Source organism: Palaemon carinicauda, chromosome 19 (genome assembly GCF_036898095.1).
Source record: "Palaemon carinicauda isolate YSFRI2023 chromosome 19, ASM3689809v2, whole genome shotgun sequence".
Lineage (NCBI taxonomy): Eukaryota > Metazoa > Arthropoda > Malacostraca > Decapoda > Palaemonidae > Palaemon > Palaemon carinicauda.
The window spans coordinates 55,272,181-55,287,180 of NC_090743.1; the positions used below are offsets into that span (position 1 = coordinate 55,272,181).

General features: G+C 33.7%; 1 long non-coding RNA gene across 1 annotated transcript in view; it reads left to right on the forward strand.

Annotated features, from left to right (window-relative positions):
* Positions 1–4,120: 4,120 nt before the first annotated feature.
* Positions 4,121–15,000, forward strand: part of LOC137658249 (uncharacterized) — a 93,212-nt gene continuing 82,332 nt past the window's right edge. The window contains exon 1 of the long non-coding RNA XR_011047297.1: positions 4,121–4,258. This is a non-coding gene — a long non-coding RNA (uncharacterized lncRNA). The remainder of the gene's footprint in view (positions 4,259–15,000) is intronic.

A 15,000-nucleotide genomic window follows, 5' to 3' on the forward strand; every position in this document is an offset into this window, starting at 1 on the left:
GATTGAAGGAGGGAAAATTACAGGAGTATTCGTGTGATGCTCTATTTGTGGAGTTCTATAAAATTCTTGAATTTTCGGTTTTTATTCGTGGTATTTCTTTATAATTATTATTTCTTTGAAATTTAATGGCCACCAATACAGATTATGTTTCGGCCATGAAGGTTGTGATTAATATTCAGAGTCAATAAATTTTGATTATAATCATATTTATAATTCATTTAATATTTCATATGCCTTATTCCAGTACGTTTATATCTCTCAATTGCAATGTCGCATCGGCATTTTTAATATCTGATTACTGTTTTTCTACATTTATCATTAAACCTCTCTATCTCTCTCTCTCTCTCTCTCTCTCTCTCTCTCTCTCTCTCTCTTTCAAAACTAAGATGGTAGGGACAATGCAGCTAAAGTGGTGTATCAGTTATCAAGGAAGAAATAGAAATTGAGAAATCTTTTGTGACATGAATTTGCTTTCTATCACTATGAAAAAGATAAAAAACATGATAATAAACTCATCTCTAGCTAATAATAATAATAATAATAATAATAATAATAATAATAATAATAATAATGATGATAGTATATATATATATATATATATATATAAATATATATATATATATATATATATGGACGACCCCATAGAATTTTAGAGTTGATCCGACTCAGGATTTTAGATCCATATTTGCAGTTTTCGCCATGTTAATGATAACGTCAGAACTACTCGACGGATTCTGATGAAACTTTCACCAAAGATAGATTTTAGGTCAAGGATGACCCCATTGAATTTTGCAGATGATCCGGATCCGGATTCGGATGCCAGATCCGGATTTACATTTTTTGCCAAGCTAAAGATAACGTCAAAACTATTCGACTGATTGACAAAATATCCACTACTGATAGATATTAGGCTATGGACGACTGCATTAGGCTTTGGTGGAGGTCAGAAATCTCTGGTTGCTATTATTGTAGTTATTACTATTATTATTATTATTATTAGTAGTAGTAGTAGTAGTAGTAGTAGTAGTAGTAGTAGTAGTAGTAGTAGCATTGTCTTACGAAAGAAAAAGCAAATTGAAAATAAGTAGTGTTCAATTTCAAATTTCAAATCCCCGTACTGAACTAAGAATTTATTTACAGAAATCTAAAAGGATTGCATAGTGTGCATTATAGTCTATGAAGAAGAAAACAAATGATAAATTCTAATTTATTTTATTTAGAAACTCGTAGGGAAACTAACCTACATCATGTTCTTCCTTTGCTCTTTCCTTTCAATGCCTCTTATACTCAAATTCACAAGCGTTGCAGAATAGAACATGTAAGGAATAGGGATTATAGCGAATATAAAAGAATGTTTCCCGCCATGCAAGACCCCAGATGCAATGAAGTTGAAGGAGGAAAAAATGTTGGAATGGATTTTGGGGAATGAATTCCCACCTGATACGCTGTTCTGGTGAGCCAAAGATAACCTGTGTATTGGGATTGTGAAATTTATATTATTTAGGAATACATAGCGTGGTTGTGTGCATGCGGTGTGAGTTATTTCATATGCATACAGTCAAATGTATTTCATATACATTCAAAATGGAATGTATTAAACTTATTGGAAATGCATTTCATGTTTATGGAGTGGGAAGTTATTTCATTTACAGACAGTGGAATGTAATTCATGTTAATGTAATGGGGTATTTTATGCACTGGCAATACATTTTACGACGTACATGCTATGGGAATATATTTCCCATTTATGCCATGGTAATATATTTGATTTTATGCAATGATCATGCAGTGGGAATATTTTTACTGTTCATGCAATGGGAAATAACTTCGTGGACAATCTGTTTTAAATAAACCAATCCGATTAAAGTCAGATGCCTTTTTGCATAAATATCTTAAATTTTTAATTTATAGTCAGTGATCAAATCTGAAAGAAAGTTGTCTAAGCTTGGGATTTTCAACCATCATCCCACGCAGATTCTCACAAAGTAGCCTATAATTTCTGCCTTCTCCATCCGAAAGCTCAATACTACGCAGTATTCAAGAAATTTTGTTCCAGCTGTGACCAGATTGTGGATTGATCTTCTTAATCTTCAGAAGTTCAAACTTTTAACAGATTATTTTTTTAAAACAGGTTGAAATAAGTCTCGGTTTATAGTTTATATATGACTGATCTGTTTTAAACGTTGTTACTGCTCTAAAGAATATTTTATATTTTTATTCATTACTTATATATAGTATATTTTCTATTCCATTATTTCCTTTGTTCACTCTCTCTGTTGGACCCCTTGGTCTTGTACCATTCACTTTTTCCAACCAAGGATTTAGGTTGGCCAATAATATAATAATAATAATAATAATAATAATAATAATAATAATAATAATAATAATAATAATAATAGTGTCTGTAAATAAGACATTTTACATTCTAGCATTGCATTGGTGCATATTTTTTTTTTATAACGTATTGGTAATTTTGTGTTGGCAGCCACTTATTTGTTTCTTACAATCTTTCTTTGTTTATTAGTTTATTTATCTATTTATTGACGTTAATCCTACCTAATCTATAAATTTGAGTTTGCACGCGTGTCTATTGAATATGAGAAAGTCTTTCTGTTGCTGAAAAAAAAAAATATTTTCGATAGAGAAAGAGGCGGGCAACACGCCTTTTGAAAGAAGGAAGTGCATTGGAATCCATTTACTTTCATTTTGGGGCTTTTTGAAGTAATTCCAATCCATTCATTCTTACTGTTAAGGACGGAGTTGAATGACGGGAAATTGCGAGACTAGGAAACATAAATTGAGTCTCTCTCTCTCTCTCTCTCTCTCTCTCTCTCTCTCTCTCTCTCTCTCTCTCTTCCAGCAAGATGAAACTTCCAACTAGAGAGCTCTATAACATGTCAGTTTCTTACATCTACGAAGGTGATTTTTTTAGCAGCGAGTCAACCACAAATAGACTACATCACTGGCTCCATTAGCATGTACCCCTAGCATGTACCCTCTCATGTTCTCCCACTCAGACAGCGTTCTCTCTCTCTCTCTCTCTCTCTCTCTCTCTCTCTCTCTCTCTCTCCTCTCTCTCTCTCTCTCTCTCTCTCTCTCTCTTCCAGCAAGATGAACCCTCCAAATGGAGAGCTTCTATAACATTGTCCAGCTTCTTACTTCTACAAAGGTGGCTTATTAGCAGCGCTTCAACCACGAATAAAGAGACTACATCACTGGCTCCAGTAGCGTGTTCCCTATCCTGTTCCTCCACTCAATCTGTCAGCATTCTCTCTCTCTCTCTCTCTCATCTCTCTCATCTCTCTCTCTCTCTCTCTCTCTCTCTCTCTCTCTCCTCTCTCTCTCTCTCTCTCAGCAAGGTGAAACTTAAAACTGAATGCTTATATAACATTATCAGCTTCATATATCTTCAAATGAAGTTCATTGGTAGCGCATCAACCACACTTAAAGAGGCCACATCACTGACTCCTTTAGCATTCACCAGCTCTCCTTCTTTAACTCAATCAGTCAGCACCTCCTCTCTCTCTCTCTCTCTCTCTCTCTCTCTCTCTCTCTCTCTCTCTCTCTCTCTCTCTCTCTTCGTCTTAATATATCATTATTTTCATTTCACTCTCCGTAATTTCACTTGTAAAATAAAACCATTCAATAAGTATGACGTTACATATCTGTATTATTTTCGATTCATATTGCTTTATTTCTCCTTTAAGCAGAAATTTATGCTACTAATTTATGTAGTAATTTATGTTTCGAACCCCTAATAACTAATTTTCTGTTGTTTATCATTAGCCATGAATATTAAAAAAAAATCAATAATTTCGGCCAATAATAGTGTTGATATGATTTGTGCAATTTTTATTTGCATAAAAATATTCCTTTTTGGAGATAAGGACTTGAATCGTTAAGGTTTGATTTTGTTATCGTTAGTTTTACTATTTCTATTAGTATTCGTATTATAATCCTTTTATTGTTATAATAACAATGATAATGACAAAACTTATAACTTATACTATTAAAAGTGGCATTAGTACTAACTTCACTAGTATTATTATTTTTTAGTATTATGTATATGAATCAGTGAAGGAAGAATTTTGTTTATTCATCTTTAATTGTGTATTTTCAGGAACGAAAGCAGGTACCGTTTTATGGTGTTGGTCTGGCGTGCTGTGGATCGACACTTGGAAGAAAGCGCTGCTCTATTGGACTTGCGCAACTGCGCTACTCCTAAAACCACATACATTGTGGCTCACTTCTGTGTCCGGTAAGGCTCATCTCTCTCTCTCTCTCTCTTTCTCTCTCTCTCTCTCTCTCTCTCTCTCTCTCTCTCTCTGAATGGTCTATTTCTATTGCTGCACACTCCTCCAAGATTTTAAAAAAGCTCTCTCTCTCTCTCTCTCTCTCTCTCTCTCTCTCTCCTCTCTCTCTCTCCTCCTCTCTCTCTCTCTCTCTCTCTCTCTCTCCACCATTCCTCCTTCAAGATTTGAATGAATTTTTATTGCTGCACATTCCTTTTCCAAGATTTAAAAAAATTGAATTGCAACTCTCTCTCTCTCTCTCTCTCTCTCTCTTCTCTCTCTCTCTCTCTCCTCTCTCTCTCTCTCTCTCTCTCAATACCCATTTTTAATGCTGCCACATTCCTCCTCCAAGATTTATTAAAATTGTTACAATACTCTCTCTCTCTCTCTCTCTCCTCTCTCTCTCTCTCTCTCTCTCTCTCTCTCTCTCTCTCTCTCTCTCTCTCTCTCTGCCGCCATTGATAGCCATCAATTATTCATATATACTTTTTTTCTGGTGTATTCATTTGCATTAATATTTTTGGATTCCATGTACGTTGAACTGCCTTAATGCATTATGCAAACGTGCATGTATACTGAAAATGTCAGTAATGCATATAACACCAAATTGTAGTTGACAAAAATATTTTTCTCCTCGTGTTTACTTACACTTTTTCCCTGGAGATTTGTGAATAATGAATTGGAGGGTAGCAAGACCTACAGTTCCACGGTTAAAAGAAATGTAAATAAAACCACGTGCTCTGCAAGTGGTAAACAAACTTTTCTTCCCATTTTTTTTCGCTATTATTTCATCCCTTCCCTCGGTTTACCTTCCATATTATCGTCTTAGATGAACTCGCCGTTTTTTCTTCTCTCCTTTCAGTATTCCCCCTTTCCTCTTCTTTTCTTGACTGGATCCCAACCTCCCCCCCCCCCCCCCCCTTAAATTTCTTCGTCTCTCTCTTCCCTCGCGTCATCCTCACTTGTCTTTCGTCATTCCTCTTCTCCAAACTGGCATCAACTCACCACTTTTATCCCCTTATTTCATTCCTTTACCCCTTTCAGTCAGTTTCCCTCCCATCATGCTCACTGTTTCCACATCTGTTTTATTCACCCTACTTCATTTCTTTAAACCAAACAGTACAAGTCTTATCATCACTTTTCCATTGCACCCCCCTCTCGTCTTCATCGTTGACAATACAACTTAGAGCTCTTGGAAATATTAGTTTCTTTTTCTTATAACCTTGAAGAATGCTAGGAATCGTTTTTATTTTATTTTTGTGTATTGTTGAAATATCGAATGAAAGGATTTTTTTTTATATTATGCTTTTTAGACTTTTTTGGGTGGTTAATATTCTAGAGTAGCTTTTGTGAGAGTAGAATGGGTAAATTTTTTAAACTTTTTTTTCTTTCATTTTGTCTCATGTTGGGAAATCCCAAGGGGAGTGGTTTTTGTTGGTAGCTAAGAGGATTCTGACAAGGAACAGATTTTTTTTACAAGTAAATATTGAGATCCTGATTGACAATTAATTTTTTGTTGGATGTGTGTCAAAAGAAGATTACTTACTTCGTATAGATGGCATTTTTATGAATTGAATGATTGAAGCCCTAGTTTTCAATATATACATACATACATACATACATACATACATATATATATATATATATATATATATATATATATATATATATATATATATATATATATATATATATTAAAGAACGTTTCTGCTTTTCTACTCGAAGACCAAATGGTACTAAATAAACGCAGAAGAATCAAAGAAAAATAAGGATTAAAATATAACTAAACAGCACAGAACCTGTCTCTACTTTATGAAACTTATTTCAGTCAAATTTTTATACAGTCTGGTCTTCTTGTCAAGATTAGAATAGGTAGAATGAAAGATGGTTTCTAACTGATATTCTATAGAAGGTATGCATATTATTATTATTATTATTATTATTATTATTATTGTTGTTGTTGTTGTTGTTGTTGTTGTTGTTTTTGTTGTTGTTGTTATTATTATTATTATTACTATTATTATTATTATTGTTGTTGTTGTTGTTGTTTTTGTTGTTGTTATTATTATTATTATTATTATTATTATTGTTGTTGTTGTTGTTGTTGTTTTTGTTGCTGTTGTTATTGTTGTTATTATTATTATTATTATCATTATTATTAGTATTATTATTATTATTATTATTATTATTATTTTTATTATTATTATTAGTAGTAGTAGTAGTAGTATCATTATTATCGAACATTTAAATGAAATCAGTAGTTAAGTGTAAAGTAGCCTAGTGTGGAAACAAAATAAGGAAACAATAGAATGAATGGTGTTCCTGAATATTCCCTCAAAAAAGAGAAGTGTAACTCAAGACAGTGGAAAACCTTGGTACAGAGGATATGGTATTACCCAAAACTAGAGAAAAATGGTTTATTATTGGAGAATTCTTCTAGCGGAGCTGCTTACCACTGGTAATCTGTGTTGTCAGGTATATGAGGACAGAGGAGAATTTTGGAAGAATAGGCTAGACTATTCAGTGTATGTGTAGACAAAGGAAAAATTTGCCATAACTGGAGAGAAGGATTCAATTCAGTACTGTCTGGCTAGTCAGAGGACTTGATAACATAGTATCTCAACGGGTGGCTAGTGCCTTAGCCAAACTACTACCTTATTGCAGTTTTTAGAGTTTTAGAGTTTTTATTGATTCCATGTCAACAACAACAGCAGCTACTACTACTACTAATAGTAGTAGTAGTAGTAGTAGTAGTAGTAGTAGTAGTAGTAGTAGTAGTAATAATAACTTGGGGCATTTTACTGCTGTTTTAATTATTATCTATATATGGAGTCATAAACTTAATAGTTAAGACTTTGTCATTTATGTATCCAGTACACACACTCTCTCTCTCTCTCTCTCTCTCTCTCTCTCTCTCTCTCTCTCTCTCTCTCTCTCTCTCTCTCTCTCTCTCCTCTCTGAGTTGTATTTGTGTGCCGGTGAAGTGAACACATGTGCGTCCCTAAAAATATCCTGATTTAACGCGGATAACAAAAATGCTATCGAGTGAAATATAGCTACAAGTTTTCGTGAATAGTCGGTGATTAGTTTGAGGGCAGAAAAGTGAGATAAATCGTCGGCATAGGATACTTATCTTGTGAATTAATAAAAATCTGATCAAGATGGCATTGTATAACACAGGCAACTCGTGGAGAGACATCGCTGGAGTCAGCAAAGGCAAATTTCATGAGTTGGCGAAACAGGAGCTCGACCGATTGACAACAGATGTCACTAGCAGCTCCAACCAGTGTGACGGAAAAATATTCGCAGACATATTGAAACAATATGACCAATAGACTGGAACAAATCTGCGGAAAACATCAGTAAAATAATTGAAGAAATTCCAAAGAAGATCCAAGTGTTAAAGAGACTTATAAAGAAAGTCTACATCAATCAACACATTCCATCAAAGAACAATAACAAGTCCAATATGGTGAATATGCTGATTGATGCATTGGGAAAAAGAATGCCAAAATGGTGTAATACATGTAAGATATGGTATTCCATTAATAATCCTCAACAACTGATTAGAAAATGTAATGCCTGTAATGTTCCAACACACCCCACATGTGCTGAAATACAGCAAAAAATAAAAAATAGAGACACAAAGGTATTCTGCTCAACATGCTTAGCCTGGATAGAAAATATAATTAAGTCGAGACTAAAGCTGCAAATAGTTGAAGAAGAAGAAGAAGAAGAAGAAGAAGAAGAAGAAGAAGAAGAAGAAGAAGAAGAAGAAGAAGAAGAAGAAGAGAAAAATGAACAGGATATGTGTAAGGATGCAGAGGAAATCATTGATATAACTTATGATGCCATCCAACAACATACTTATGAAGAAATAAATTATCAGACGGAAACAAATAATAGACCCAAGAGACTCTACCCGGACCTACATACTTTTAGGGAAGAGCAAGAACAAGAAAAAAAAGAAAAGAAAGATATAGTCTGTAATAGGCTGAAAAGAGGGAATTGCAAATTTGGCGAAAGATGCTACTACAAGCATCCAAAGATATGCCATAATTATGAAATATATGGTAAATGTGCGTATTTAGACGGATATGGAGACGAATGCAGAGATCTCCATCCAAAAATATGCAAAACCCTAAAATAAGGAAAAGGATGCAGTTTCAACAAAAAATGTCGATATATGCATCCTGCAACTATGAATGAGAGTAAGAAAACTCAGCAAACTGAAAAGAAAAACAAAAATGAAACAAAAAAAGAAACAAAAAAGCAGGCCGCGTATATACCGCACTATGCACCAAAAAAGGCCTTTCAACCTAAATCTCCACAAATAGAGCCCAACTACAAAGAATGCATATATAATGCCAGGGATTGGTGCAGATATGGGGATAATTGCAGGTTTACACACAAAAATAAGTATGAAGGCGAAAAAACAAATATTATGGAAAAAAATCTTGCAAAAGAAAAAAATGTGTGGAAAATGAGGGAAATAAAATGTAAGATAGAAAATGCAGAACAAAAGATTATACAGTCGAAAGAAAATTAAAAAAGGGACTTAGAAGAAAGGACACTTCAAAATATAAAAAGAAACCCCAAAGTACTTTACTCCTATGCAAAAAAGATGAATAAAAGGAGAATAGAAATAGGCCCTCTAAGAATTGAAGGACGGCTAACGAATGAAAAAAAGGAAATATGCAACATATTAGCAGAAAAATATAAGAGTGAGTTCACGCCAAGAATTGCGAATGAGAATAATGAAACAGAAATGAAAGAAGAAAATGTTGAATATCTAACGGATATAGATATTAATGAAGCAGATATTGTCACGGCTATAAACGAAATTAAAAATGGATCGACAGCCAGACCAGATGGAGTTCCAGCGATTTTGTTAAAAAAAACTGCAAACACTATCGCGAAGCCACTTGCAATACTGCTAAGACAGAGTGTAGATATGAGCGAGATATATGTTAAACATAAATTAGCTTATATAACCCCTATCTTCAAAAGTGGATCAAGACTAGAGGCAAGCAATTATAGACCTGTTAGTCTAACATCACATATTATGAAAGTGTATGAGAGGGTAATAAAAAAGAAAATAATGAACCATTTGGTCAAAAATAATTTGTTTAATATGGGTCAACACAGTTTCGTACCTGGAAAAAGTACACAGACCCAACTGATAGCACACTATGAAAACATATACAATAATATGATAAATGAAAAAGACACAGATGTGATCTATCTAGATTTTGCAAAAGCCTTTGACAAGGTAGACCATAACATATTGGAGAAAAAAATGAGAAAGCATAATATTGTGGGAAAGATAGGAAAATGGGTAAAAGAATTCCTGCAAAACAGAAAACAGATAGTGGTTGCAAATGACGAGAAATCAGATGAAGCCCAGGTAATATCTGGTGTGCCCCAAGGTACGGTATTAGCTGCACTGCTATTTGTTATTATGATCTCAGACATAGACTGTGATGTTGAAAACTCCGTAGTGAGAAGTTTCGCCGATGACACAAGAATAAGTAGAGAAATTACTTGTGATGAAGATAGGAACTCACTACAAAGAGATCTAAACAAAATATATGAATGGGCGGATATAAATAGGATGGTATTTAACTCCGATAAATTCGAATCAATAAATTATGGAAACAGAGAAGGAATGGTGTATGCATACAAGGGACCTAATAATGAGACAATCACAAACAAGGAAGCAATTAAAGACCTTGGTGTAATTTTAAATAGGAATATGTTATGCAACGACCAAATAGCAACACTGTTGGCTAAATGTAAAGCAAAAATGGGAATGTTATTCAGACACTTTAAAACAAGAAAAGCTGAACACATGATTATGCTTTACAAAACTTATGTGCGTAGTACACTCGAGTACTGCAATGTGATATGGTACCCACACTACCAAAAGGATATTGCGCAAATAGAGAGTGTACAAAGGTCCTATACTGCTAGAATAGAAGAAGTTAAGGACCTTGACTACTGGGAAAGACTGCAATTTTTAAAACTATACAGTCTAGAAAGGAGAAGAGAACGCTACATGATAATACAAGCATGGAAGCACATAGAAGGAATTGCTGAAAACATCATGGAGCTTAAAATATCAGAAAGAGCAAGCCGAGGTAGATTAATAGTGCCAAAAAGCATTCCAGGTAAACTGAGAAAGGCGCACAGGACATTAATCCACTACGCACCAGCATCGATAATGCAGCGACTATTTAATGTGCTGCCAGCTCATCTAAGAAACATATCAGGAGTGAGCGTAGATGTGTTTAAGAATAAGCTCGATAAATACCTAAGATGCATCCCAGACCATCCAAGACTGGAAGATGCAAAATACACCGGAAGATGCATTAGCAACTCTCTGGTGGATATACGAGGTGCCTCACACTGAGGGACCTGGGGGAACCCAAACAAAAAATAAGGCAATAAGGTAAGGCTCATGGGAATCTAATCGTAGGCACCGCATATCCTTATTGCTTTTCTAAATTAATGCTGTTTACAAATTAATGTTTTATAAACCCACCGTTATTGAATATATACTTTTCTTGCATCCATAGCACTCGTACTAGTTGTGATTTTCTTTTCCTCTATCTTTAATTTTGGTGGGGTGCGTCAAAATATGGGGGGGGGGTCCGCCCCCCACCCCCCATATATGGAGTGGCAGGGTTAGACTGGAGTCTAATTAGGGAGAAGAGCTGTTGCTTTTCCCTCTTGAAATAAGGGAGAGACAATGGGATTGGGTGTTGGGGGTTGGGGGTTGGGGGGTACTCAAACTAGTGGGTTGAGAAACCCATTTATGTGGAATCTGGAATCAAATATTTTTGTAATTGATTTATTTTTATCGTTTCAAGTTATTTTATGATTTCTATTCTATTTTCGCTAGTGTGATTAATACGTTACTCATCACATGGTTACTTCTTTTTGTTCTTCAAATACTATGAAATTCTCTCACTATTTCATTTTTTTACGTAAATTATTTTTATATATTTTCTGGTAAATAATCTGGTTCTTTTATTAATTCCTTACCTTGCCTCCTGAGTGTGAAAATAAGATATTAAAAGAAATTTATGATTCCTACGTTTAGTTTACCTTTTTTTTTCATATGTTTTCACAGAAATAAACTTTTTCAAAAAATTTTAAATCTTTTCTTTTTTAGTCATTGAATGTTTTTGTTTTGTTTTTTTCTCTCGCAGTTGAAGATTTTATTGTTTCATCATGATGAAGATTATTTCATTGTATCTTGCATCCTTGAAGAATATATCTTTTTGGGGAGAAAAATAAATTTATGGAAATTGATGCTTTAGCTATTTATTGATTCGTTCGAGTTTCTTCCTTTTTTTTTTCTTTTTTTTTTTTATTGAATACTACTAATACTGTACTCTCATGTCATAAGAGGTGTAAACAAATAATGTCTTTCGTTCGTTTTCGTAGTAATACAGTTTGCAATGCTAATAGCATGATGAACAGACAAAATTTTGCTTCTAAGTTTTTTTTTATATTGAAGGCTAATGGTACTTTCTTCTCATAGAATATGCAAACATTAATATCGTTTTGATTCGTTATCGTGAGAAATATAATCCATGAGGCTAATAATTTGATGAAAGTTTATTTTATAGGTGTTTGTTTTTATATTTTGTTTCTTTAATATTGAATACCACTAACTCACTCGTCTTATGGAGAATGCAAAAGCTTTGATATTTCTCTTAAAAGCATATTTAAGTATCCCCACAATAGCAGTTGTTCCTTAGGGTTTGTTTAACGACTACCGCCTGGTTTGTCGTAAAGGTCCGCATATTAAATGTAATTTTTTTTATCTTCAACATGGAAGCTGCGATGTGTCTTTTTCTGTGTATTTTGCTTTTGATTTTGTAATATTTTTTTCATTTGAAAACTTGATTTTTTGGAGGTTTTGTATTTACAAGGATATTGTGGTGTGTATTTTATTTTGCCTTGTTCGTTTAATTATGCTAAGAGAATTTCTATTAGCAAAACAAATTTTTCTGAATTTTATCATTTTTCTTGAAGACTACTCAAAATATGCTTTATCAAACAACATTACGAATGAAAAAAAAAATCTTTATGTGTGAGTAGCATAAAGATAGGACACACGGCTATTAGATTCGCGGAGCATCTTTAATTACTGAATTTTCAGTACCTACAACCTGACCCGGTTTTAGGTTACTTCAAAAAGTACTCTAAATTTAATATGCATAATGATTTTAAGGTGATTTCAAATAAATCAACCATGACTAATTCTGTTTCAAGTTAGCTCTTCTCAATATACTTGGTATATAAGATTCAGGCGTGAAAATGCTCTTACATAAATGTTCATTCTGTATACTGTAGTGCACTGTGTACTGCTTTGAATAATATAAATCTGAAGAACACAATTTAAAGAACTTCTCTTATACATTATTGCATTTAAGAATATAAGATAAGACTGCATGTTCTTTTTTAATCGTAAAATACCAATAGTTACTTAATACTGCATTATATTAATTTTGTATTCCCAAAAATATACAAATTTACAACATCCAAAGCAAATCTGGGCTAAAATAGATATAACATGAATAATAATTTCATTATGTAAGTAGTAGGTTGGCCAGGGCACCAGCCACCCGTTTCGATATTACCGATAGAGAGTCGTGGGGTCCTTTGACTGGCCAGATAATACTACATTGGAGGCTTCTCTCTGGTTACGGTTCATTTTCCCTTGGCCTACACATACTGTACACCGAATAGTCTGGCCTATTCTTACATATTCTCCTCTGTCCGCATACACCTGACAACACTGAGATTACCCAACAATTCTTCACCAGAAGCATTCTGCACTGTCATTGTTCAGTTGCCACTTTCCTCCAGGTCAGGGTAGAAAAGACTCTTTAACTATGGTAATTAGCTCTTCTAGGAGAAGGACACTCCAAAATAAAACCATTGTTCTCTAGTCTTGGGTAGTGCCATGGCCTCTGTACCATGGTCTTCCACTGTCTTGGGTTAGAGTTCTCTTGCTTGAGGGTATACTTGGGTATACTATTCTATCTTATTTTTCTTCCTCTTGTTTTGTTGAAGTTTTTATAGTTTATATAGGAGATATTTATGGTGATGTTATTTTTCTTAAAATATTTTATTTTTTCTTCTTTCCTTTCCTCACTGGGCTGGAGCCCCTAGGCATATAACATCCTGCTTTTCCAACTAGGGTTGTAGCTTAGCAAGTAATAATAATAATAATAATAATAATAATAATAATAATAATAATAATAATAATAATAATAATAATAATAACCACCACTTTCTTGTTTATAACAAGAAAATTGTGATGTGTATTTTACTGTGCATTTTACTTTTAGTTTTGCTAATTTTTTGTTTGACAAACTTAATTTTTCTGAAGGCTTGTATTTTTTATTTACAACACGGAAGATGTGGTATATATTTACTTTTCCTTTTAGTGTATTTTTTTTTCATAATTAGCAAACTGACTTTTTAAAGAATTTTTCTAAAACCATGGCCTTTTATATTGACAATAAGCATTACAGCTTAAAGTTTCGATTATAATGTTGTTAATTTGTTAAGTGCAATATAATTTGAATAACTTATGCAATTTACAATACCATTAAAGGCAATATTGATATCTTATTTATTATTGCCTTACTTTTTAGAGCTAACACCTGTATCTTTTCAAACAACTGCAAATTTAGACCTCTAAATGCCTCTTGTTTATTCTAAGGATCCTATCCAAAGCAGAAAAAGAACTATGATGAAAAACAATGTGTATGTAAGGGTTATACTTCGATTTTTTTTTTTTTTTTTTTTTTTTTTTTTTTTTTTTTTTTTTTTTTTTTTTGAGAAGCAGGTCCCTCATTTTCCAAATCTGAGCTAGAGCATTACTTACCCTGTACCTTTTGCATGCATATTTAGTATGTCATCATCATCATCTCCTCCTACGCCTATTGACGCTAAGGGCCTCGGTTAGATTTCGTCATTCGTATCTATTTAAGGCTTTTAAATGAATACTTCTCCATTCATCACATACTACTTTACGCTTCATAGTCCTCAACCATGTAGACCTGGGTTAAACTCTGCCAGTGCCTTGTGGAGCCCAGTTGTAAGTTTGGTGAACTAATATCTATTGTGGAGTCCGAAGAGCATGCCCAAACCTTCTCCATCTACCCCTCACCATGATGTCATCCACATATGGCACTTGAGTAATTTCTCTTATAGTTTCATTTCTAATCCTGTACTGCCATTTAACTCCCAATATTCATCTGAGCGTTTTGTTCTAAAACCTACAACATTTTTTTTATGCTGTTTCATTGTCATACCACGACGCATGTGTCATACACCGATCTCACTAGTCTGATAGATAGCGTGATTTTTATTTGTAATTTCAGACAATTTGGTTTCCAAATTTTTTTAACCTAGCCATTGTTTGATTTGCTTTTTTCAATCTTTCACCAAACTCCAATTCTAAAGACCCTATATTAGAGGTCATAGTTCCTAGATATTTAAATGATCTACCGCATTAATCCTATCCTTTCAATGATATTTCATCAACCATTGCATATTCCGTTTTCATCATCTGTCTTTCTTCTATTTATCTTAAGCCCAACCTCATGTTGATATTTCCTGCATTCTGGTAAGCAAGCTTTTCAAGTCCTGTGGCATTTTGCTAATAAGGACAGCGCCATCG